This window comes from Schistocerca gregaria, chromosome 1 (genome assembly GCF_023897955.1).
Source record: "Schistocerca gregaria isolate iqSchGreg1 chromosome 1, iqSchGreg1.2, whole genome shotgun sequence".
Lineage (NCBI taxonomy): Eukaryota > Metazoa > Arthropoda > Insecta > Orthoptera > Acrididae > Schistocerca > Schistocerca gregaria.
This window is the reverse complement of record NC_064920.1, coordinates 840,703,164-840,725,529: the sequence shown is the minus strand read 5'-3', so window position 1 is coordinate 840,725,529 and position 22,366 is coordinate 840,703,164. Positions and strand designations below refer to the sequence as shown.

Below are 22,366 nucleotides of genomic sequence, written 5' to 3'. Positions count from 1 at the left end.
GTGTCACCTACCCTCATCTCAAGGAATCCCCTCCATCTTTCCAGTCTGTCCTTGCTACCCTGTACAATGTCCTCCTCTCCACTGGATTTTACCCCGACCTGTGGAAGACTTCCCGTGTCCTGCTGTTCCCTTAACCTAACAAATCCCCCTCTGATATCTCTTCCTATCGTCCAACCTGCCTCACCTCCGTGTTCAGTAAGGTCTTCGAGGCCATCCTCTCTCGCCGTATTCACCACCAATTTAACCAGAACCGCCTCCTTTCTCATACCCAATGTGGCTTCCGGCTTTCCTTCTCTACCGACGACCATCTCCTTAACCTTACCAATCTTCTTTCCCTCCAACTTAACTCCCGTTGCTTCGCTATCTTTGTTTCCCTTGATCTCCAGAACGCCTAAGACCGTGTCTGGCATCCCGGGCACCTCTTCAAACTTCAGACCTATGCTCTCCCTATCAACTTCGTCCGTCTCGTTGCTTCCTTCCTCTCCCATCGTCCCTCCTATGTAACTATCCACAATTCCAACTCCCGTACTTTCTACCTTTCTGCCGGCGTGCCTCAAGGTTCGGTCATTTCCCCTCTCCTCTATCTCTGTACACTGCTGATATGCCCAAACCTCCCCCTCCTGTTCATCTTCTCCAGTTCGCTGGCGACACCGCCTTCATAGCCCTTCATCCTACCCTTCGACGGTCCCAACATACCATCCAAATCCACCTTGACCAATTCACCACTTGGTGCAACCATTGGTTCCTCCGTGTTAATCCCTATGAGACCCAGGCGATCATCATAGGCCCCACCACCTGCTCCCTCCGCCTCCATGATTTCTACCTCACCATTTATGGCAGTCCTATCCACCTCACTCCTACCCTCAAATACCTTGGCTTCACACTCCACCACCACCTCACCTGGGCTCCCCATCTCCTTAACATCCAAAACAAAGCTCTCCAGCAGATGTGGGGTCTGCATCCTTCCACCATCCTTCTCTCCTACAAATCCTTGATCCACCCCATCATCTGTTATGCCAGCATCGCTTGGATTTCCGCCCCTCCCCGGTTCTATCAAGCCCTCCAAATCCTCGAATGCCATGCGCTCCACCTCGCCTTCCACATCCATCTTCCATCCTCCACGCGCATCCTCTACAACCTCATCTTCTTCCCCCACCTTCTCCTTTTCCTTGAACACATGTGCACACTCTATATTGTCTGCCGCCTTGGTCGGTCCCCCTGACCCCCTGGTTTCTCCCATCCTCTCAACCCCCAACCAGTTGCTGCACCTTTACCGTTGTGTCCCACCCTCTCTCCATCTCCACACCCTCCATCTCCTTTGCCAACATAACTTCCACCGTCTACCCCTCCCGGATGATGAGCTTCGCCCTGACATCTACCCTTCCTACCAACTGTAACCCCTTCTTCCTGCCTCCACCTTTGGGCTCCCTTTCCTCCCCCTCCCTCCTCCTGAGCAGCTTCCCCCTCCCCCTCCCTCTCCATCTCTTGTGCCTCCTTCCAGTGTCTCAGCGCTCCCTCCTGCTCTGTTTTCTCTCTTCCTCCCCTGCCCCACGTGTCTCCTGCCTCTTCGTGAACCCACTGATGCCCCTCGTCTCTTCCTCCCACCGCTTCCCCAGCTGCCCCTTGCTCTCCCCTCCTTTTCCATACTCTCTGACCTTTTCCTTCAGCAGGTCCCACCTGGCAGTTTAATTGATCATCGTGTGTGCTCCAATTCAGATTTAAGTGTGTTGTTCCAGAGTGTTTTTACTACTGTGGCCGACTTCTAACCTGTGCCTGCGCATTCAGTGTCTTCTCTATGTTTTAAGAATAGCCAATTGTGTTTTTTAACTTTCTGGTGACTTTTTTAACTGTCCCCCATGAACGTTTCCATGTCAGTGTATAATTTACCTCCATTTTCTCCCCTTACTCTGTTTTAAGTTCCTCTTTTTTATCTCCTTAAGTATGTATAATTTTATTCTTGTTTTAGTTGTAATTTCACTCGGCTGAAGAGAGGCGGATTGTGCCACTCACTGCCCTCCCTGTCCATATGGGGACTGAAATCAAAATAAAGAAAAAAACGAGGAAAAGCACACTTACCTGGCGTAGAGGAAACATTCATCATGAAAGCGGTTCCTCCGGGGTGAGGCTTGTCTATTGCACTTCGGTCGAGCTGACCCCCACGGGGGCTGTCGGCCAGCCGAACGCTTTGGCGCCTGTGGCAAGGTACATGACGGGCCGGAAGCAAGCGTCTAGCGTAGCGTCTAGAGACTTGCAGACTTGCGGCACTTGAGGAGCTTGTGGGGATGTGAACCGAAGGAAGCAACATGACGAGCTGCACCGAAAACGAGAAACATCGATTCTAGCCAACAGCGCCCTGTGCTCCCAGGCGGCCACCCATCCTAGCCCAACCTCTGTGATCGGACGAGAACCGGCGTATTTTACCCGTTTCTTACCCCGTTGCCGTTGGCGAGTGAATGCTGCAACGTGTGCGGCAAGTCAGCTTCGGATCCTCACTTAGCTTCCACACACAGTGAATATCTTCCTGGCCATGACAGTTTCCCTCCTGCTCTAAGTAATGGCCTTTCGTCGCAGTGGTTGTGTTTCATCTGACAACTTTGCAGGCAACCCAAAATAACGCTTGGAAATGAGCAATTGAAGCACGAGGAGGACTGAAAACAGCCGCATGAAATTATTAAGCTCGGTTTCGATTGCAACAATTCCAATCAAACACTCACGTACACTAATTGCAGAGATAGGTAGGATTAATAAATTCGTTATTGAATCACTGAATTCACAAAAAAAAAAAAAAAAAAAAAAAAATACACTTTCTTGTTTAATATCATTTCATTACACTTCAGAACTGTTACTACTTCATAAACAAGCAATTTAATTTATCCCTACTTACTCCATGTCCAAGCAAAGAGACAGGGAGGGGTGAATGTAAGGCCTGCAGTAGTTTCAAATGTTTGCACATGTAAAAATACTCATAGCGACACCATAGTCATAAGATATTAATCATTTATGAAATGCCGCAAAAATAAATTAATCTGCAGCAAGCAGTGTTGCCATTAGATGGCAATGGCATTGTTTTCACAGTGCTACCTAGTAGTGGTGCAGCCTAAAACGAATTAATCACTTCCCCTAAACTTTTCCATCTAGCTTAAATAATGAAGCATTATTTTTGTCATATACTTTCACATGCGTGAAGGAAATATCTCCACGTTCTGAATTAAAGTGAACACAAATTTTGTTCGAGCTTTCCAGATCATGATCGAGATGAACAGAAAAAAAGAAGTGTTACCTTACCTGCAAGAGTCTTCTGTTCCATCACCGTCCAATGGGGTAAGCTGCAGTTTTTTGCTGATTATTGTCTTTCCTTAAGAGCTTGCTGGCGTGATGTTTGTCCCTCGTGTACAACACCCACGAGTGCATACAGCTTCCTTAGAACATCTGAAAGCCTGAGCTTGGTCCTTCGGTTGCTGAGCGACAGACAAGGGCGATTGACAATGCTGCCGTATTTCCTAGCACTAAGGGCTCCCACGGAGGGAGCAAAGGTAAGAGCAATAATTGATTTTGTGGCTGGAAGAAACAGTCATTCAGCAAATCTCATTTGCCGTTTTGACATCGGCCGAGAAAGAGGGCGCCTCGCAGGCGGAGAGGGTTGCTCGAAGGCGGTAACCCCGACATGGCCCGCCATCTCCCGGAGGGTGCAGTAACTTAACCCCAGCAACGGCCGGCGCCGCGAGTCGCGATGTCTTTCGCACGAAAAATGCATCTCTTTCTGCAGAGGTCCGTTATTGTGCCTGTCTGCCTGCTAACTCGACGGCCAACAGCGCGTTTCTAAAGAAGCAAGTGCATTCACGGCACCATGCTCTTCGCCGAATGCGACAACATCAAGAGTTCTCGTTCCACTACGATAGCGCGAGGCATTACAAATACTCGCCTGCGGCCGAGTAAAAGCATACTTACCTGGCGTAGAGGATACCGTGATCATGAAGGCGGTTCCTCCGGGGTGAGGCTTGTCCATTGCACTTCGGTCGAGCTGACCCCCGCGATTACTCCAAATGCGAGTAACTCGGGCGCATAATTTTTGGTAGTCGGGACTGCGTTCGCGCTGTCCCGGTGTTAATCTATAATGCAATCAAAGTCTCTTCTCCTCGTAAATGATAAGCACTGTCGGTCAGTTATTTGCCAGCTTCTTGTAAGCGATGATGCCTCCACTAGAAACGACAAAATGCACTAGGACACGGCGTCGAAACCCACAGCCAGCGCACTCCTCGTTAACCGCGTGGCACGCGCGCTCGTAATAACAACGGCAGCCGCGAGATGGCTCAGGCGATCTAACTTGGCTACGATTTCGGTATTAACGGTCGAACGGCCCCTTTTAGCTTTCTCTGTCCATAAACAGATTGTGCGCCAAACGTTATTCGAGGGCGCGGCATTCCCTGCAAGCACAGTGGCTGCTGTGGCGCGAGCCGGCGTACAGGGGCTGTCGGCCAGCCGAACGCTTTGGCGCCTGTGGCAAGGTACATGACGGGCCGGAAGCAAGCGTCTAGCGTAGCGTCTAGAGACTTGCAGACTTGCGGCACTTGAGGAGCTTGTGGGGATGTGAACCGAAGGAAGCAACATGACGAGCTGCACCGAAAACGAGAAACATCGATTCTAGCCAACAGCGCCCTGTGCTCCCAGGCGGCCACCCATCCTAGCCCAACCTCTGTGATCGGACGAGAACCGGCGTATTTTACCCGTTTCTTACCCCGTTGCCGTTGGCGAGTGAATGCTGCAACGTGTGCGGCAAGTCAGCTTCGGATCCTCACTTAGCTTCCACACACAGTGAATATCTTCCTGGCCATGACAGTTTCCCTCCTGCTCTAAGTAATGGCCTTTCGTCGCAGTGGTTGTGTTTCATCTGACAACTTTGCAGGCAACCCAAAATAACGCTTGGAAATGAGCAATTGAAGCACGAGGAGGACTGAAAACAGCCGCATGAAATTATTAAGCTCGGTTTCGATTGCAACAATTCCAATCAAACACTCACGTACACTAATTGCAGAGATAGGTAGGATTAATAAATTCGTTATTGAATCACTGAATTCACAAAAAAAAAAAAAAAAAAAAAAAAAAAAAAAAATACACTTTCTTGTTTAATATCATTTCATTACACTTCAGAACTGTTACTACTTCATAAACAAGCAATTTAATTTATCCCTACTTACTCCATGTCCAAGCAAAGAGACAGGGAGGGGTGAATGTAAGGCCTGCAGTAGTTTCAAATGTTTGCACATGTAAAAATACTCATAGCGACACCATAGTCATAAGATATTAATCATTTATGAAATGCCGCAAAAATAAATTAATCTGCAGCAAGCAGTGTTGCCATTAGATGGCAATGGCATTGTTTTCACAGTGCTACCTAGTAGTGGTGCAGCCTAAAACGAATTAATCACTTCCCCTAAACTTTTCCATCTAGCTTAAATAATGAAGCATTATTTTTGTCGTATACTTTCACATGCGTGAAGGAAATATCTCCACGTTCTGAATTAAAGTGAACACAAATTTTGTTCGAGCTTTCCAGATCATGATCGAGATGAACAGAAAAAAAGAAGTGTTACCTTACCTGCAAGAGTCTTCTGTTCCATCACCGTCCAATGGGGTAAGCTGCAGTTTTTTGCTGATTATTGTCTTTCCTTAAGAGCTTGCTGGCGTGATGTTTGTCCCTCGTGTACAACACCCACGAGTGCATACAGCTTCCTTAGAACATCTGAAAGCCTGAGCTTGGTCCTTCGGTTGCTGAGCGACAGACAAGGGCGATTGACAATGCTGCCGTATTTCCTAGCACTAAGGGCTCCCACGGAGGGAGCAAAGGTAAGAGCAATAATTGATTTTGTGGCTGGAAGAAACAGTCATTCAGCAAATCTCATTTGCCGTTTTGACATCGGCCGAGAAAGAGGGCGCCTCGCAGGCGGAGAGGGTTGCTCGAAGGCGGTAACCCCGACATGGCCCGCCATCTCCCGGAGGGTGCAGTAACTTAACCCCAGCAACGGCCGGCGCCGCGAGTCGCGATGTCTTTCGCACGAAAAATGCATCTCTTTCTGCAGAGGTCCGTTATTGTGCCTGTCTGCCTGCTAACTCGACGGCCAACAGCGCGTTTCTAAAGAAGCAAGTGCATTCACGGCACCATGCTCTTCGCCGAATGCGACAACGTCAAGAGTTCTCGTTCCACTACGATAGCGCGAGGCATTACAAATACTCGCCTGCGGCCGAGTAAAAGCATACTTACCTGGCGTAGAGGATACCGTGATCATGAAGGCGGTTCCTCCGGGGTGAGGCTTGTCCATTGCACTTCGGTCGAGCTGACCCCCGCGATTACTCCAAATGCGAGTAACTCGGGCGCATAATTTTTGGTAGTCGGGACTGCGTTCGCGCTGTCCCGGTGTTAATCTATAATGCAATCAAAGTCTCTTCTCCTCGTAAATGATAAGCACTGTCGGTCAGTTATTTGCCAGCTTCTTGTAAGCGATGATGCCTCCACTAGAAACGACAAAATGCACTAGGACACGGCGTCGAAACCCACAGCCAGCGCACTCCTCGTTAACCGCGTGGCACGCGCGCTCGTAATAACAACGGCAGCCGCGAGATGGCTCAGGCGATCTAACTTGGCTACGATTTCGGTATTAACGGTCGAACGGCCCCTTTTAGCTTTCTCTGTCCATAAACAGATTGTGCGCCAAACGTTATTCGAGGGCGCGGCATTCCCTGCAAGCACAGTGGCTGCTGTGGCGCGAGCCGGCGTACAGGGGCTGTCGGCCAGCCGAACGCTTTGGCGCCTGTGGCAAGGTACATGACGGGCCGGAAGCAAGCGTCTAGCGTAGCGTCTAGAGACTTGCAGACTTGCGGCACTTGAGGAGCTTGTGGGGATGTGAACCGAAGGAAGCAACATGACGAGCTGCACCGAAAACGAGAAACATCGATTCTAGCCAACAGCGCCCTGTGCTCCCAGGCGGCCACCCATCCTAGCCCAACCTCTGTGATCGGACGAGAACCGGCGTATTTTACCCGTTTCTTACCCCGTTGCCGTTGGCGAGTGAATGCTGCAACGTGTGCGGCAAGTCAGCTTCGGATCCTCACTTAGCTTCCACACACAGTGAATATCTTCCTGGCCATGACAGTTTCCCTCCTGCTCTAAGTAATGGCCTTTCGTCGCAGTGGTTGTGTTTCATCTGACAACTTTGCAGGCAACCCAAAATAACGCTTGGAAATGAGCAATTGAAGCACGAGGAGGACTGAAAACAGCCGCATGAAATTATTAAGCTCGGTTTCGATTGCAACAATTCCAATCAAACACTCACGTACACTAATTGCAGAGATAGGTAGGATTAATAAATTCGTTATTGAATCACTGAATTCACAAAAAAAAAAAAAAAAAAAAAAAAAAAAAAAAATACACTTTCTTGTTTAATATCATTTCATTACACTTCAGAACTGTTACTACTTCATAAACAAGCAATTTAATTTATCCCTACTTACTCCATGTCCAAGCAAAGAGACAGGGAGGGGTGAATGTAAGGCCTGCAGTAGTTTCAAATGTTTGCACATGTAAAAATACTCATAGCGACACCATAGTCATAAGATATTAATCATTTATGAAATGCCGCAAAAATAAATTAATCTGCAGCAAGCAGTGTTGCCATTAGATGGCAATGGCATTGTTTTCACAGTGCTACCTAGTAGTGGTGCAGCCACACTAGATCGCGTGTTCTAAAACGAATTAATCACTTCCTCTAACCTTTTCCATCTAGCTTAACTAATGAAGCATTATTTTTGTCATATACTCTCACATGCGTGAAGGAAATATCTCCACGTTCTGAATTAAAGTGAAACACAAATTTTGTTCGAGCTTTCCAGATCATGCTCGAGATGAACAGAAAAAAGAAGTGTTACCTTACCTGCAAGAGTCTTCTGTTCCATCACCGTCCAATGGGGTAAGCTGCAGTTTTTTGCTGATTACTTGTCTTTCCTTAAGAGCCTGCTGGCGTGATGTTTGTCCCCTCGTGTACAACACCCACGAGTGCATACAGCTTCCTTAGAACATCTGAAAGCCTGAGCTTGGTCCTTCGGTTGCTGAGCGACAGACAAGGGCGATTGACAATGCTGCCGTATTTCCTAGCACTAAGGGCTCCCACGGAGGGAGCAAAGGTAAGAGCAATAATTGATTGTTGTGGCTGGAAGAAACAGTCATTCAGCAAAATCTCATTTGCCGTTTCGACATCGGCCGAGAAAGAGGGGCGCCTCGCAGGCGGAGAGGGTTGCTCGAAGGCGGTAACCCCGACATGGCCCGCCATCTCCCGGAGGGTGCAGTAACTTAACCCCAGCCAACGGCCGGCGCCGCGCGTCGCGATGTCCTTTCGCACGAAAAATGCATCTCTTTCTGCAGAGGTCCGTTATTGTGCCTGTCTGCGTGCTAACTCGACGGCCAAACAGCGCGTTTCTAAGGAAGCAAGTGCATTCACGGCACCATGCTCTTCGCCGAATGCGACAACGTCAAGAGTTCTCGTTCCACTACGATAGCGCGAGGCATTACAAATACTCGCCTGCGGCCGAGGAAAAGCATACTTACCTGGCGTAGAGGATACCGTGATCATGAAGGCGGTTCCTCCGGGGTGAGGCTTGTCCATTGCACTTCGGTCGAGCTGACCCCCGCGATTACTCCAAATGCGAGTAACTCGGGCGCATAATTTTTGGTAGTCGGGACTGCGTTCGCGCTGTCCCGGTGTTAATCTGTAATGCAATCAAAGCCTTTTCTCGTCGTAAATGATAAGCACTGTCGGTGAGTTACTTACCAGCTTCTTGTAAGCGATGATGCCTCCACTAGAAACGACAAAATGCACTAGGACACGGCGTCGAAACCCACAGCCAGCGCACTCCTCGTTAACCGCGTGGCACGCGCGCTCCTAATAACAGCGGCAGCCGCGAGATGGCTCAGGCGATCTAACTTGGCTACGATTTCCGTATTAACGGTCGAACGGCCCCTTTTAGCGTTCTCTGTCCATAAACAGATTGTGCGCCAAACGTTATTCGAGGGCGCGGCATTCCCTGCAAGCACAGTGGCTGCTGTGGCGCGAGCCGGCGTACAGGGGCTGTCGGCCAGCCGAACGCTTTGGCGCCTGTGGCAAGGTACATGACGGGCCGGAAGCAAGCGTCTAGCGTAGCGTCTAGAGACTTGCAGACTTGCGGCACTTGAGGAGCTTGTGGGGATGTGAATCGAAGGAAGCAACATGACGAGCTGCACCGAAAACGAGAAACATCGATTCTAGCCAACAGCGCCCTGTGCTCCCAGGCGGCCACCCATCCTAACCCAACCTCGGTGATCGGACGAGAACCGGCGTATTTTACCCGTTTCTTACCCCGTTGCCGTTGGCGAGTGAATGCTGCAACGTGTGCGGCAAGTCAGCTTCGGATCCTCACTTAACTTCCACACACAGTGAATATCTTCCTGGCCATGACAGTTTCCCGCCTGCTCTAAGTAATGGCCTTTCGTCGCAGTGGTTGTGTTTCATCTGACAACTTTGCAGGCAACCCAAAATAACGCTTGGAAATGAGCAATTGAAGCACGAGGAGGACTGAAAACAGCCGCATGAAATTATTAAGCTCGGTTTCGATTGCAACAATTCCAATCAAATACTCACAGACACTAATTGCAGAGATAGGTAGGATTAATAAATTCGTTATTGAATCACTGAATTCACAAAAAAAAAAAAAAAGAAATACACTTTCTTGTTTAATATCATTTCATTACACTTCAGAACTGTTACTACTTCATAAACAAGCAATTTAATTTGTCCCTACTTACTCCATGTCCAAGCAAAGAGACAGGGAGGGAGGGGTGAATGTAAGGCCTGCAGTAGTTTCAAATGTTTGCACATGTAAAAATACTCATAGCGACACCATAGTCATAAGATATTAATCATTTATGAAATTCCGCAAAAAATAAATTAATCTGCAGCAAGCAGTGTTGCCATTAGATGGCAATGGCATTGTTTTCACAGTGCTACCTAGTAGTGGTGCAGCCTAAAACGAATTAATCACTTCCTCTAACCTTTTCCATCTAGCTTAAATAATGAAGCATTATTTTTGTCATATACTCTCACATGCGTGAAGGAAATATCTCCACGTTCTGAATTAAAGTGAACACAAATTTTGTTCGAGCTTTCCAGATCATGCTCGAGATGAACAGAAAAAAGAAGTGTTACCTTACCTGCAAGAGTCTTCTGTTCCATCACCGTCCAATGGGGTAAGCTGCAGTTTTTTGCTGATTATTGTCTTTCCTTAAGAGCCTGCTGGCGTGATGTTTGTCCCTCGTGTACAACACCCACGAGTGCATACAGCTTCCTTAGAACATCTGAAAGCCTGAGCTTGGTCCTTCGGTTGCTGAGCGACAGACAAGGGCGATTGACAATGCTGCCGTATTTCCTAGCACTAAGGGCTCCCACGGAGGGAGCAAAGGTAAGAGCAATAATTGATTTTGTGGCTGGAAGAAACAGTCATTCAGCAAATCTCATTTGCCGTTTCGACATCGGCCGAGAAAGAGGGGCGCCTCGCAGGCGGAGAGGGTTGCTCGAAGGCGGTAACCCCGACATGGCCCGCCATCTCCCGGAGGGTGCAGTAACTTAACCCCAGCAACGGCCGGCGCCGCGCGTCGCGATGTCTTTCGCACGAAAAATGCATCTCTTTCTGCAGAGGTCCGTTATTGTGCCTGTCTGCGTGCTAACTCGACGGCCAACAGCGCGTTTCTAAGGAAGCAAGTGCATTCACGGCACCATGCTCTTCGCCGAATGCGACAACGTCAAGAGTTCTCGTTCCACTACGATAGCGCGAGGCATTACAAATACTCGCCTGCGGCCGAGGAAAAGCATACTTACCTGGCGTAGAGGATACCGTGATCATGAAGGCGGTTCCTCCGGGGTGAGGCTTGTCCATTGCACTTCGGTCGAGCTGACCCCCGCGATTACTCCAAATGCGAGTAACTCGGGCGCATAATTTTTGGTAGTCGGGACTGCGTTCGCGCTGTCCCGGTGTTAATCTGTAATGCAATCAAAGCCTTTTCTCGTCGTAAATGATAAGCACTGTCGGTGAGTTACTTACCAGCTTCTTGTAAGCGATGATGCCTCCACTAGAAACGACAAAATGCACTAGGACACGGCGTCGAAACCCACAGCCAGCGCACTCCTCGTTAACCGCGTGGCACGCGCGCTCCTAATAACAGCGGCAGCCGCGAGATGGCTCAGGCGATCTAACTTGGCTACGATTTCCGTATTAACGGTCGAACGGCCCCTTTTAGCGTTCTCTGTCCATAAACAGATTGTGCGCCAAACGTTATTCGAGGGCGCGGCATTCCCTGCAAGCACAGTGGCTGCTGTGGCGCGAGCCGGCGTACAGGGGCTGTCGGCCAGCCGAACGCTTTGGCGCCTGTGGCAAGGTACATGACGGGCCGGAAGCAAGCGTCTAGCGTAGCGTCTAGAGACTTGCAGACTTGCGGCACTTGAGGAGCTTGTGGGGATGTGAATCGAAGGAAGCAACATGACGAGCTGCACCGAAAACGAGAAACATCGATTCTAGCCAACAGCGCCCTGTGCTCCCAGGCGGCCACCCATCCTAACCCAACCTCGGTGATCGGACGAGAACCGGCGTATTTTACCCGTTTCTTACCCCGTTGCCGTTGGCGAGTGAATGCTGCAACGTGTGCGGCAAGTCAGCTTCGGATCCTCACTTAACTTCCACACACAGTGAATATCTTCCTGGCCATGACAGTTTCCCGCCTGCTCTAAGTAATGGCCTTTCGTCGCAGTGGTTGTGTTTCATCTGACAACTTTGCAGGCAACCCAAAATAACGCTTGGAAATGAGCAATTGAAGCACGAGGAGGACTGAAAACAGCCGCATGAAATTATTAAGCTCGGTTTCGATTGCAACAATTCCAATCAAATACTCACAGACACTAATTGCAGAGATAGGTAGGATTAATAAATTCGTTATTGAATCACTGAATTCACAAAAAAAAAAAAAAAAGAAATACACTTTCTTGTTTAATATCATTTCATTACACTTCAGAACTGTTACTACTTCATAAACAAGCAATTTAATTTGTCCCTACTTACTCCATGTCCAAGCAAAGAGACAGGGAGGGAGGGGTGAATGTAAGGCCTGCAGTAGTTTCAAATGTTTGCACATGTAAAAATACTCATAGCGACACCATAGTCATAAGATATTAATCATTTATGAAATTCCGCAAAAAATAAATTAATCTGCAGCAAGCAGTGTTGCCATTAGATGGCAATGGCATTGTTTTCACAGTGCTACCTAGTAGTGGTGCAGCCTAAAACGAATTAATCACTTCCTCTAACCTTTTCCATCTAGCTTAAATAATGAAGCATTATTTTTGTCATATACTCTCACATGCGTGAAGGAAATATCTCCACGTTCTGAATTAAAGTGAACACAAATTTTGTTCGAGCTTTCCAGATCATGCTCGAGATGAACAGAAAAAAGAAGTGTTACCTTACCTGCAAGAGTCTTCTGTTCCATCACCGTCCAATGGGGTAAGCTGCAGTTTTTTGCTGATTATTGTCTTTCCTTAAGAGCCTGCTGGCGTGATGTTTGTCCCTCGTGTACAACACCCACGAGTGCATACAGCTTCCTTAGAACATCTGAAAGCCTGAGCTTGGTCCTTCGGTTGCTGAGCGACAGACAAGGGCGATTGACAATGCTGCCGTATTTCCTAGCACTAAGGGCTCCCACGGAGGGAGCAAAGGTAAGAGCAATAATTGATTTTGTGGCTGGAAGAAACAGTCATTCAGCAAATCTCATTTGCCGTTTCGACATCGGCCGAGAAAGAGGGGCGCCTCGCAGGCGGAGAGGGTTGCTCGAAGGCGGTAACCCCGACATGGCCCGCCATCTCCCGGAGGGTGCAGTAACTTAACCCCAGCAACGGCCGGCGCCGCGCGTCGCGATGTCTTTCGCACGAAAAATGCATCTCTTTCTGCAGAGGTCCGTTATTGTGCCTGTCTGCGTGCTAACTCGACGGCCAACAGCGCGTTTCTAAGGAAGCAAGTGCATTCACGGCACCATGCTCTTCGCCGAATGCGACAACGTCAAGAGTTCTCGTTCCACTACGATAGCGCGAGGCATTACAAATACTCGCCTGCGGCCGAGGAAAAGCATACTTACCTGGCGTAGAGGATACCGTGATCATGAAGGCGGTTCCTCCGGGGTGAGGCTTGTCCATTGCACTTCGGTCGAGCTGACCCCCGCGATTACTCCAAATGCGAGTAACTCGGGCGCATAATTTTTGGTAGTCGGGACTGCGTTCGCGCTGTCCCGGTGTTAATCTGTAATGCAATCAAAGCCTTTTCTCGTCGTAAATGATAAGCACTGTCGGTGAGTTACTTACCAGCTTCTTGTAAGCGATGATGCCTCCACTAGAAACGACAAAATGCACTAGGACACGGCGTCGAAACCCACAGCCAGCGCACTCCTCGTTAACCGCGTGGCACGCGCGCTCCTAATAACAGCGGCAGCCGCGAGATGGCTCAGGCGATCTAACTTGGCTACGATTTCCGTATTAACGGTCGAACGGCCCCTTTTAGCGTTCTCTGTCCATAAACAGATTGTGCGCCAAACGTTATTCGAGGGCGCGGCATTCCCTGCAAGCACAGTGGCTGCTGTGGCGCGAGCCGGCGTACAGGGGCTGTCGGCCAGCCGAACGCTTTGGCGCCTGTGGCAAGGTACATGACGGGCCGGAAGCAAGCGTCTAGCGTAGCGTCTAGAGACTTGCAGACTTGCGGCACTTGAGGAGCTTGTGGGGATGTGAATCGAAGGAAGCAACATGACGAGCTGCACCGAAAACGAGAAACATCGATTCTAGCCAACAGCGCCCTGTGCTCCCAGGCGGCCACCCATCCTAACCCAACCTCGGTGATCGGACGAGAACCGGCGTATTTTACCCGTTTCTTACCCCGTTGCCGTTGGCGAGTGAATGCTGCAACGTGTGCGGCAAGTCAGCTTCGGATCCTCACTTAACTTCCACACACAGTGAATATCTTCCTGGCCATGACAGTTTCCCGCCTGCTCTAAGTAATGGCCTTTCGTCGCAGTGGTTGTGTTTCATCTGACAACTTTGCAGGCAACCCAAAATAACGCTTGGAAATGAGCAATTGAAGCACGAGGAGGACTGAAAACAGCCGCATGAAATTATTAAGCTCGGTTTCGATTGCAACAATTCCAATCAAATACTCACAGACACTAATTGCAGAGATAGGTAGGATTAATAAATTCGTTATTGAATCACTGAATTCACAAAAAAAAAAAAAAAAGAAATACACTTTCTTGTTTAATATCATTTCATTACACTTCAGAACTGTTACTACTTCATAAACAAGCAATTTAATTTGTCCCTACTTACTCCATGTCCAAGCAAAGAGACAGGGAGGGAGGGGTGAATGTAAGGCCTGCAGTAGTTTCAAATGTTTGCACATGTAAAAATACTCATAGCGACACCATAGTCATAAGATATTAATCATTTATGAAATTCCGCAAAAAATAAATTAATCTGCAGCAAGCAGTGTTGCCATTAGATGGCAATGGCATTGTTTTCACAGTGCTACCTAGTAGTGGTGCAGCCTAAAACGAATTAATCACTTCCTCTAACCTTTTCCATCTAGCTTAAATAATGAAGCATTATTTTTGTCATATACTCTCACATGCGTGAAGGAAATATCTCCACGTTCTGAATTAAAGTGAACACAAATTTTGTTCGAGCTTTCCAGATCATGCTCGAGATGAACAGAAAAAAGAAGTGTTACCTTACCTGCAAGAGTCTTCTGTTCCATCACCGTCCAATGGGGTAAGCTGCAGTTTTTTGCTGATTATTGTCTTTCCTTAAGAGCCTGCTGGCGTGATGTTTGTCCCTCGTGTACAACACCCACGAGTGCATACAGCTTCCTTAGAACATCTGAAAGCCTGAGCTTGGTCCTTCGGTTGCTGAGCGACAGACAAGGGCGATTGACAATGCTGCCGTATTTCCTAGCACTAAGGGCTCCCACGGAGGGAGCAAAGGTAAGAGCAATAATTGATTTTGTGGCTGGAAGAAACAGTCATTCAGCAAATCTCATTTGCCGTTTCGACATCGGCCGAGAAAGAGGGGCGCCTCGCAGGCGGAGAGGGTTGCTCGAAGGCGGTAACCCCGACATGGCCCGCCATCTCCCGGAGGGTGCAGTAACTTAACCCCAGCAACGGCCGGCGCCGCGCGTCGCGATGTCTTTCGCACGAAAAATGCATCTCTTTCTGCAGAGGTCCGTTATTGTGCCTGTCTGCGTGCTAACTCGACGGCCAACAGCGCGTTTCTAAGGAAGCAAGTGCATTCACGGCACCATGCTCTTCGCCGAATGCGACAACGTCAAGAGTTCTCGTTCCACTACGATAGCGCGAGGCATTACAAATACTCGCCTGCGGCCGAGGAAAAGCATACTTACCTGGCGTAGAGGATACCGTGATCATGAAGGCGGTTCCTCCGGGGTGAGGCTTGTCCATTGCACTTCGGTCGAGCTGACCCCCGCGATTACTCCAAATGCGAGTAACTCGGGCGCATAATTTTTGGTAGTCGGGACTGCGTTCGCGCTGTCCCGGTGTTAATCTGTAATGCAATCAAAGCCTTTTCTCGTCGTAAATGATAAGCACTGTCGGTGAGTTACTTACCAGCTTCTTGTAAGCGATGATGCCTCCACTAGAAACGACAAAATGCACTAGGACACGGCGTCGAAACCCACAGCCAGCGCACTCCTCGTTAACCGCGTGGCACGCGCGCTCCTAATAACAGCGGCAGCCGCGAGATGGCTCAGGCGATCTAACTTGGCTACGATTTCCGTATTAACGGTCGAACGGCCCCTTTTAGCGTTCTCTGTCCATAAACAGATTGTGCGCCAAACGTTATTCGAGGGCGCGGCATTCCCTGCAAGCACAGTGGCTGCTGTGGCGCGAGCCGGCGTACAGGGGCTGTCGGCCAGCCGAACGCTTTGGCGCCTGTGGCAAGGTACATGACGGGCCGGAAGCAAGCGTCTAGCGTAGCGTCTAGAGACTTGCAGACTTGCGGCACTTGAGGAGCTTGTGGGGATGTGAATCGAAGGAAGCAACATGACGAGCTGCACCGAAAACGAGAAACATCGATTCTAGCCAACAGCGCCCTGTGCTCCCAGGCGGCCACCCATCCTAACCCAACCTCGGTGATCGGACGAGAACCGGCGTATTTTACCCGTTTCTTACCCCGTTGCCGTTGGCGAGTGAATGCTGCAACGTGTGCGGCAAGTCAGCTTCGGATCCTCACTTAACTTCCACACACAGTGAATATCTTCCTGGCCATGACAGTTTCCCGCCTGCTCTAAGTAATGGCCTTTCGTCGCAGTGGTTGTGTTTCATCTGACAACTTTGCAGGCAACCCAAAATAACGCTTGGAAATGAGCAATTGAAGCACGAGGAGGACTGAAAACAGCCGCATGAAATTATTAAGCTCGGTTTCGATTGCAACAATTCCAATCAAATACTCACAGACACTAATTGCAGAGATAGGTAGGATTAATAAATTCGTTATTGAATCACTGAATTCACAAAAAAAAAAAAAAAAAGAAATACACTTTCTTGTTTAATATCATTTCATTACACTTCAGAACTGTTACTACTTCATAAACAAGCAATTTAATTTGTCCCTACTTACTCCATGTCCAAGCAAAGAGACAGGGAGGGAGGGGTGAATGTAAGGCCTGCAGTAGTTTCAAATGTTTGCACATGTAAAAATACTCATAGCGACACCATAGTCATAAGATATTAATCATTTATGAAATTCCGCAAAAAATAAATTAATCTGCAGCAAGCAGTGTTGCCATTAGATGGCAATGGCATTGTTTTCACAGTGCTACCTAGTAGTGGTGCAGCCTAAAACGAATTAATCACTTCCTCTAACCTTTTCCATCTAGCTTAAATAATGAAGCATTATTTTTGTCATATACTCTCACATGCGTGAAGGAAATATCTCCACGTTCTGAATTAAAGTGAACACAAATTTTGTTCGAGCTTTCCAGATCATGCTCGAGATGAACAGAAAAAAGAAGTGTTACCTTACCTGCAAGAGTCTTCTGTTCCATCACCGTCCAATGGGGTAAGCTGCAGTTTTTTGCTGATTATTGTCTTTCCTTAAGAGCCTGCTGGCGTGATGTTTGTCCCTCGTGTACAACACCCACGAGTGCATACAGCTTCCTTAGAACATCTGAAAGCCTGAGCTTGGTCCTTCGGTTGCTGAGCGACAGACAAGGGCGATTGACAATGCTGCCGTATTTCCTAGCACTAAGGGCTCCCACGGAGGGAGCAAAGGTAAGAGCAATAATTGATTTTGTGGCTGGAAGAAACAGTCATTCAGCAAATCTCATTTGCCGTTTCGACATCGGCCGAGAAAGAGGGGCGCCTCGCAGGCGGAGAGGGTTGCTCGAAGGCGGTAACCCCGACATGGCCCGCCATCTCCCGGAGGGTGCAGTAACTTAACCCCAGCAACGGCCGGCGCCGCGCGTCGCGATGTCTTTCGCACGAAAAATGCATCTCTTTCTGCAGAGGTCCGTTATTGTGCCTGTCTGCGTGCTAACTCGACGGCCAACAGCGCGTTTCTAAGGAAGCAAGTGCATTCACGGCACCATGCTCTTCGCCGAATGCGACAACGTCAAGAGTTCTCGTTCCACTACGATAGCGCGAGGCATTACAAATACTCGCCTGCGGCCGAGGAAAAGCATACTTACCTGGCGTAGAGGATACCGTGATCATGAAGGCGGTTCCTCCGGGGTGAGGCTTGTCCATTGCACTTCGGTCGAGCTGACCCCCGCGATTACTCCAAATGCGAGTAACTCGGGCGCATAATTTTTGGTAGTCGGGACTCGCGTTCGCGCTGTCCCGGTGTTAATCTGTAATGCAATCAAAGCCTTTTCTCGTCGTAAATGATAAGCACTGTCGGTGAGTTACTTACCAGCTTCTTGTAAGCGATGATGCCTCCACTAGAAACGACAAAATGCACTAGGACACGGCGTCGAAACCCACAGCCAGCGCACTCCTCGTTAACCGCGTGGCACGCGCGCTCCTAATAACAGCGGCAGCCGCGAGATGGCTCAGGCGATCTAACTTGGCTACGATTTCCGTATTAACGGTCGAACGGCCCCTTTTAGCGTTCTCTGTCCATAAACAGATTGTGCGCCAAACGTTATTCGAGGGCGCGGCATTCCCTGCAAGCACAGTGGCTGCTGTGGCGCGAGCCGGCGTACAGGGGCTGTCGGCCAGCCGAACGCTTTGGCGCCTGTGGCAAGGTACATGACGGGCCGGAAGCAAGCGTCTAGCGTAGCGTCTAGAGACTTGCAGACTTGCGGCACTTGAGGAGCTTGTGGGGATGTGAATCGAAGGAAGCAACATGACGAGCTGCACCGAAAACGAGAAACATCGATTCTAGCCAACAGCGCCCTGTGCTCCCAGGCGGCCACCCATCCTAACCCAACCTCGGTGATCGGACGAGAACCGGCGTATTTTACCCGTTTCTTACCCCGTTGCCGTTGGCGAGTGAATGCTGCAACGTGTGCGGCAAGTCAGCTTCGGATCCTCACTTAACTTCCACACACAGTGAATATCTTCCTGGCCATGACAGTTTCCCGCCTGCTCTAAGTAATGGCCTTTCGTCGCAGTGGTTGTGTTTCATCTGACAACTTTGCAGGCAACCCAAAATAACGCTTGGAAATGAGCAATTGAAGCACGAGGAGGACTGAAAACAGCCGCATGAAATTATTAAGCTCGGTTTCGATTGCAACAATTCCAATCAAATACTCACAGACACTAATTGCAGAGATAGGTAGGATTAATAAATTCGTTATTGAATCACTGAATTCACAAAAAAAAAAAAAAAAAGAAATACACTTTCTTGTTTAATATCATTTCATTACACTTCAGAACTGTTACTACTTCATAAACAAGCAATTTAATTTGTCCCTACTTACTCCATGTCCAAGCAAAGAGACAGGGAGGGAGGGGTGAATGTAAGGCCTGCAGTAGTTTCAAATGTTTGCACATGTAAAAATACTCATAGCGACACCATAGTCATAAGATATTAATCATTTATGAAATTCCGCAAAAAATAAATTAATCTGCAGCAAGCAGTGTTGCCATTAGATGGCAATGGCATTGTTTTCACAGTGCTACCTAGTAGTGGTGCAGCCTAAAACGAATTAATCACTTCCTCTAACCTTTTCCATCTAGCTTAAATAATGAAGCATTATTTTTGTCATATACTCTCACATGCGTGAAGGAAATATCTCCACGTTCTGAATTAAAGTGAACACAAATTTTGTTCGAGCTTTCCAGATCATGCTCGAGATGAACAGAAAAAAGAAGTGTTACCTTACCTGCAAGAGTCTTCTGTTCCATCACCGTCCAATGGGGTAAGCTGCAGTTTTTTGCTGATTATTGTCTTTCCTTAAGAGCCTGCTGGCGTGATGTTTGTCCCTCGTGTACAACACCCACGAGTGCATACAGCTTCCTTAGAACATCTGAAAGCCTGAGCTTGGTCCTTCGGTTGCTGAGCGACAGACAAGGGCGATTGACAATGCTGCCGTATTTCCTAGCACTAAGGGCTCCCACGGAGGGAGCAAAGGTAAGAGCAATAATTGATTTTGTGGCTGGAAGAAACAGTCATTCAGCAAATCTCATTTGCCGTTTCGACATCGGCCGAGAAAGAGGGGCGCCTCGCAGGCGGAGAGGGTTGCTCGAAGGCGGTAACCCCGACATGGCCCGCCATCTCCCGGAGGGTGCAGTAACTTAACCCCAGCAACGGCCGGCGCCGCGCGTCGCGATGTCTTTCGCACGAAAAATGCATCTCTTTCTGCAGAGGTCCGTTATTGTGCCTGTCTGCGTGCTAACTCGACGGCCAACAGCGCGTTTCTAAGGAAGCAAGTGCATTCACGGCACCATGCTCTTCGCCGAATGCGACAACGTCAAGAGTTCTCGTTCCACTACGATAGCGCGAGGCATTACAAATACTCGCCTGCGGCCGAGGAAAAGCATACTTACCTGGCGTAGAGGATACCGTGATCATGAAGGCGGTTCCTCCGGGGTGAGGCTTGTCCATTGCACTTCGGTCGAGCTGACCCCCGCGATTACTCCAAATGCGAGTAACTCGGGCGCATAATTTTTGGTAGTCGGGACTGCGTTCGCGCTGTCCCGGTGTTAATCTGTAATGCAATCAAAGCCTTTTCTCGTCGTAAATGATAAGCACTGTCGGTGAGTTACTTACCAGCTTCTTGTAAGCGATGATGCCTCCACTAGAAACGACAAAATGCACTAGGACACGGCGTCGAAACCCACAGCCAGCGCACTCCTCGTTAACCGCGTGGCACGCGCGCTCCTAATAACAGCGGCAGCCGCGAGATGGCTCAGGCGATCTAACTTGGCTACGATTTCCGTATTAACGGTCGAACGGCCCCTTTTAGCGTTCTCTGTCCATAAACAGATTGTGCGCCAAACGTTATTCGAGGGCGCGGCATTCCCTGCAAGCACAGTGGCTGCTGTGGCGCGAGCCGGCGTACAGGGGCTGTCGGCCAGCCGAACGCTTTGGCGCCTGTGGCAAGGTACATGACGGGCCGGAAGCAAGCGTCTAGCGTAGCGTCTAGAGACTTGCAGACTTGCGGCACTTGAGGAGCTTGTGGGGATGTGAATCGAAGGAAGCAACATGACGAGCTGCACCGAAAACGAGAAACATCGATTCTAGCCAACAGCGCCCTGTGCTCCCAGGCGGCCACCCATCCTAACCCAACCTCGGTGATCGGACGAGAACCGGCGTATTTTACCCGTTTCTTACCCCGTTGCCGTTGGCGAGTGAATGCTGCAACGTGTGCGGCAAGTCAGCTTCGGATCCTCACTTAACTTCCACACACAGTGAATATCTTCCTGGCCATGACAGTTTCCCGCCTGCTCTAAGTAATGGCCTTTCGTCGCAGTGGTTGTGTTTCATCTGACAACTTTGCAGGCAACCCAAAATAACGCTTGGAAATGAGCAATTGAAGCACGAGGAGGACTGAAAACAGCCGCATGAAATTATTAAGCTCGGTTTCGATTGCAACAATTCCAATCAAATACTCACAGACACTAATTGCAGAGATAGGTAGGATTAATAAATTCGTTATTGAATCACTGAATTCACAAAAAAAAAAAAAAAAGAAATACACTTTCTTGTTTAATATCATTTCATTACACTTCAGAACTGTTACTACTTCATAAACAAGCAATTTAATTTGTCCCTACTTACTCCATGTCCAAGCAAAGAGACAGGGAGGGAGGGGTGAATGTAAGGCCTGCAGTAGTTTCAAATGTTTGCACATGTAAAAATACTCATAGCGACACCATAGTCATAAGATATTAATCATTTATGAAATTCCGCAAAAAATAAATTAATCTGCAGCAAGCAGTGTTGCCATTAGATGGCAATGGCATTGTTTTCACAGTGCTACCTAGTAGTGGTGCAGCCTAAAACGAATTAATCACTTCCTCTAACCTTTTCCATCTAGCTTAAATAATGAAGCATTATTTTTGTCATATACTCTCACATGCGTGAAGGAAATATCTCCACGTTCTGAATTAAAGTGAACACAAATTTTGTTCGAGCTTTCCAGATCATGCTCGAGATGAACAGAAAAAAGAAGTGTTACCTTACCTGCAAGAGTCTTCTGTTCCATCACCGTCCAATGGGGTAAGCTGCAGTTTTTTGCTGATTATTGTCTTTCCTTAAGAGCCTGCTGGCGTGATGTTTGTCCCTCGTGTACAACACCCACGAGTGCATACAGCTTCCTTAGAACATCTGAAAGCCTGAGCTTGGTCCTTCGGTTGCTGAGCGACAGACAAGGGCGATTGACAATGCTGCCGTATTTCCTAGCACTAAGGGCTCCCACGGAGGGAGCAAAGGTAAGAGCAATAATTGATTTTGTGGCTGGAAGAAACAGTCATTCAGCAAATCTCATTTGCCGTTTCGACATCGGCCGAGAAAGAGGGGCGCCTCGCAGGCGGAGAGGGTTGCTCGAAGGCGGTAACCCCGACATGGCCCGCCATCTCCCGGAGGGTGCAGTAACTTAACCCCAGCAACGGCCGGCGCCGCGCGTCGCGATGTCTTTCGCACGAAAAATGCATCTCTTTCTGCAGAGGTCCGTTATTGTGCCTGTCTGCGTGCTAACTCGACGGCCAACAGCGCGTTTCTAAGGAAGCAAGTGCATTCACGGCACCATGCTCTTCGCCGAATGCGACAACGTCAAGAGTTCTCGTTCCACTACGATA

At 48.8% G+C, this 22,366-nt stretch overlaps 8 non-coding genes across 8 annotated transcripts; all 8 read left to right on the top strand.

Annotated features, from left to right (window-relative positions):
* Positions 1-3,940: 3,940 nt before the first annotated feature.
* Positions 3,941-4,103, top strand: LOC126291815 (U1 spliceosomal RNA). The gene has a single exon (XR_007551883.1). It is a non-coding gene; the product is annotated as a U1 spliceosomal RNA (small nuclear RNA).
* A 2,148-nt stretch (positions 4,104-6,251) lies between these two features.
* On the top strand, positions 6,252-6,414 carry LOC126291808 (U1 spliceosomal RNA). The gene has a single exon (XR_007551882.1). It is a non-coding gene; the product is annotated as a U1 spliceosomal RNA (small nuclear RNA).
* A 2,174-nt stretch (positions 6,415-8,588) lies between these two features.
* On the top strand, positions 8,589-8,751 carry LOC126291802 (U1 spliceosomal RNA). The gene has a single exon (XR_007551877.1). It is a non-coding gene; the product is annotated as a U1 spliceosomal RNA (small nuclear RNA).
* A 2,139-nt stretch (positions 8,752-10,890) lies between these two features.
* Positions 10,891-11,053, top strand: LOC126291796 (U1 spliceosomal RNA). The gene has a single exon (XR_007551874.1). It is a non-coding gene; the product is annotated as a U1 spliceosomal RNA (small nuclear RNA).
* Positions 11,054-13,193: 2,140 nt separating this feature from the next.
* LOC126291790 (U1 spliceosomal RNA) lies at positions 13,194-13,356 on the top strand. Its single transcript, XR_007551873.1, has one exon. It is a non-coding gene; the product is annotated as a U1 spliceosomal RNA (small nuclear RNA).
* A 2,140-nt stretch (positions 13,357-15,496) lies between these two features.
* On the top strand, positions 15,497-15,659 carry LOC126291784 (U1 spliceosomal RNA). The gene has a single exon (XR_007551870.1). It is a non-coding gene; the product is annotated as a U1 spliceosomal RNA (small nuclear RNA).
* Positions 15,660-17,800: 2,141 nt separating this feature from the next.
* Positions 17,801-17,963, top strand: LOC126291832 (U1 spliceosomal RNA). The gene has a single exon (XR_007551892.1). It is a non-coding gene; the product is annotated as a U1 spliceosomal RNA (small nuclear RNA).
* Positions 17,964-20,105: 2,142 nt separating this feature from the next.
* Positions 20,106-20,268, top strand: LOC126291780 (U1 spliceosomal RNA). The gene has a single exon (XR_007551869.1). It is a non-coding gene; the product is annotated as a U1 spliceosomal RNA (small nuclear RNA).
* Positions 20,269-22,366: the final 2,098 nt, after the last annotated feature.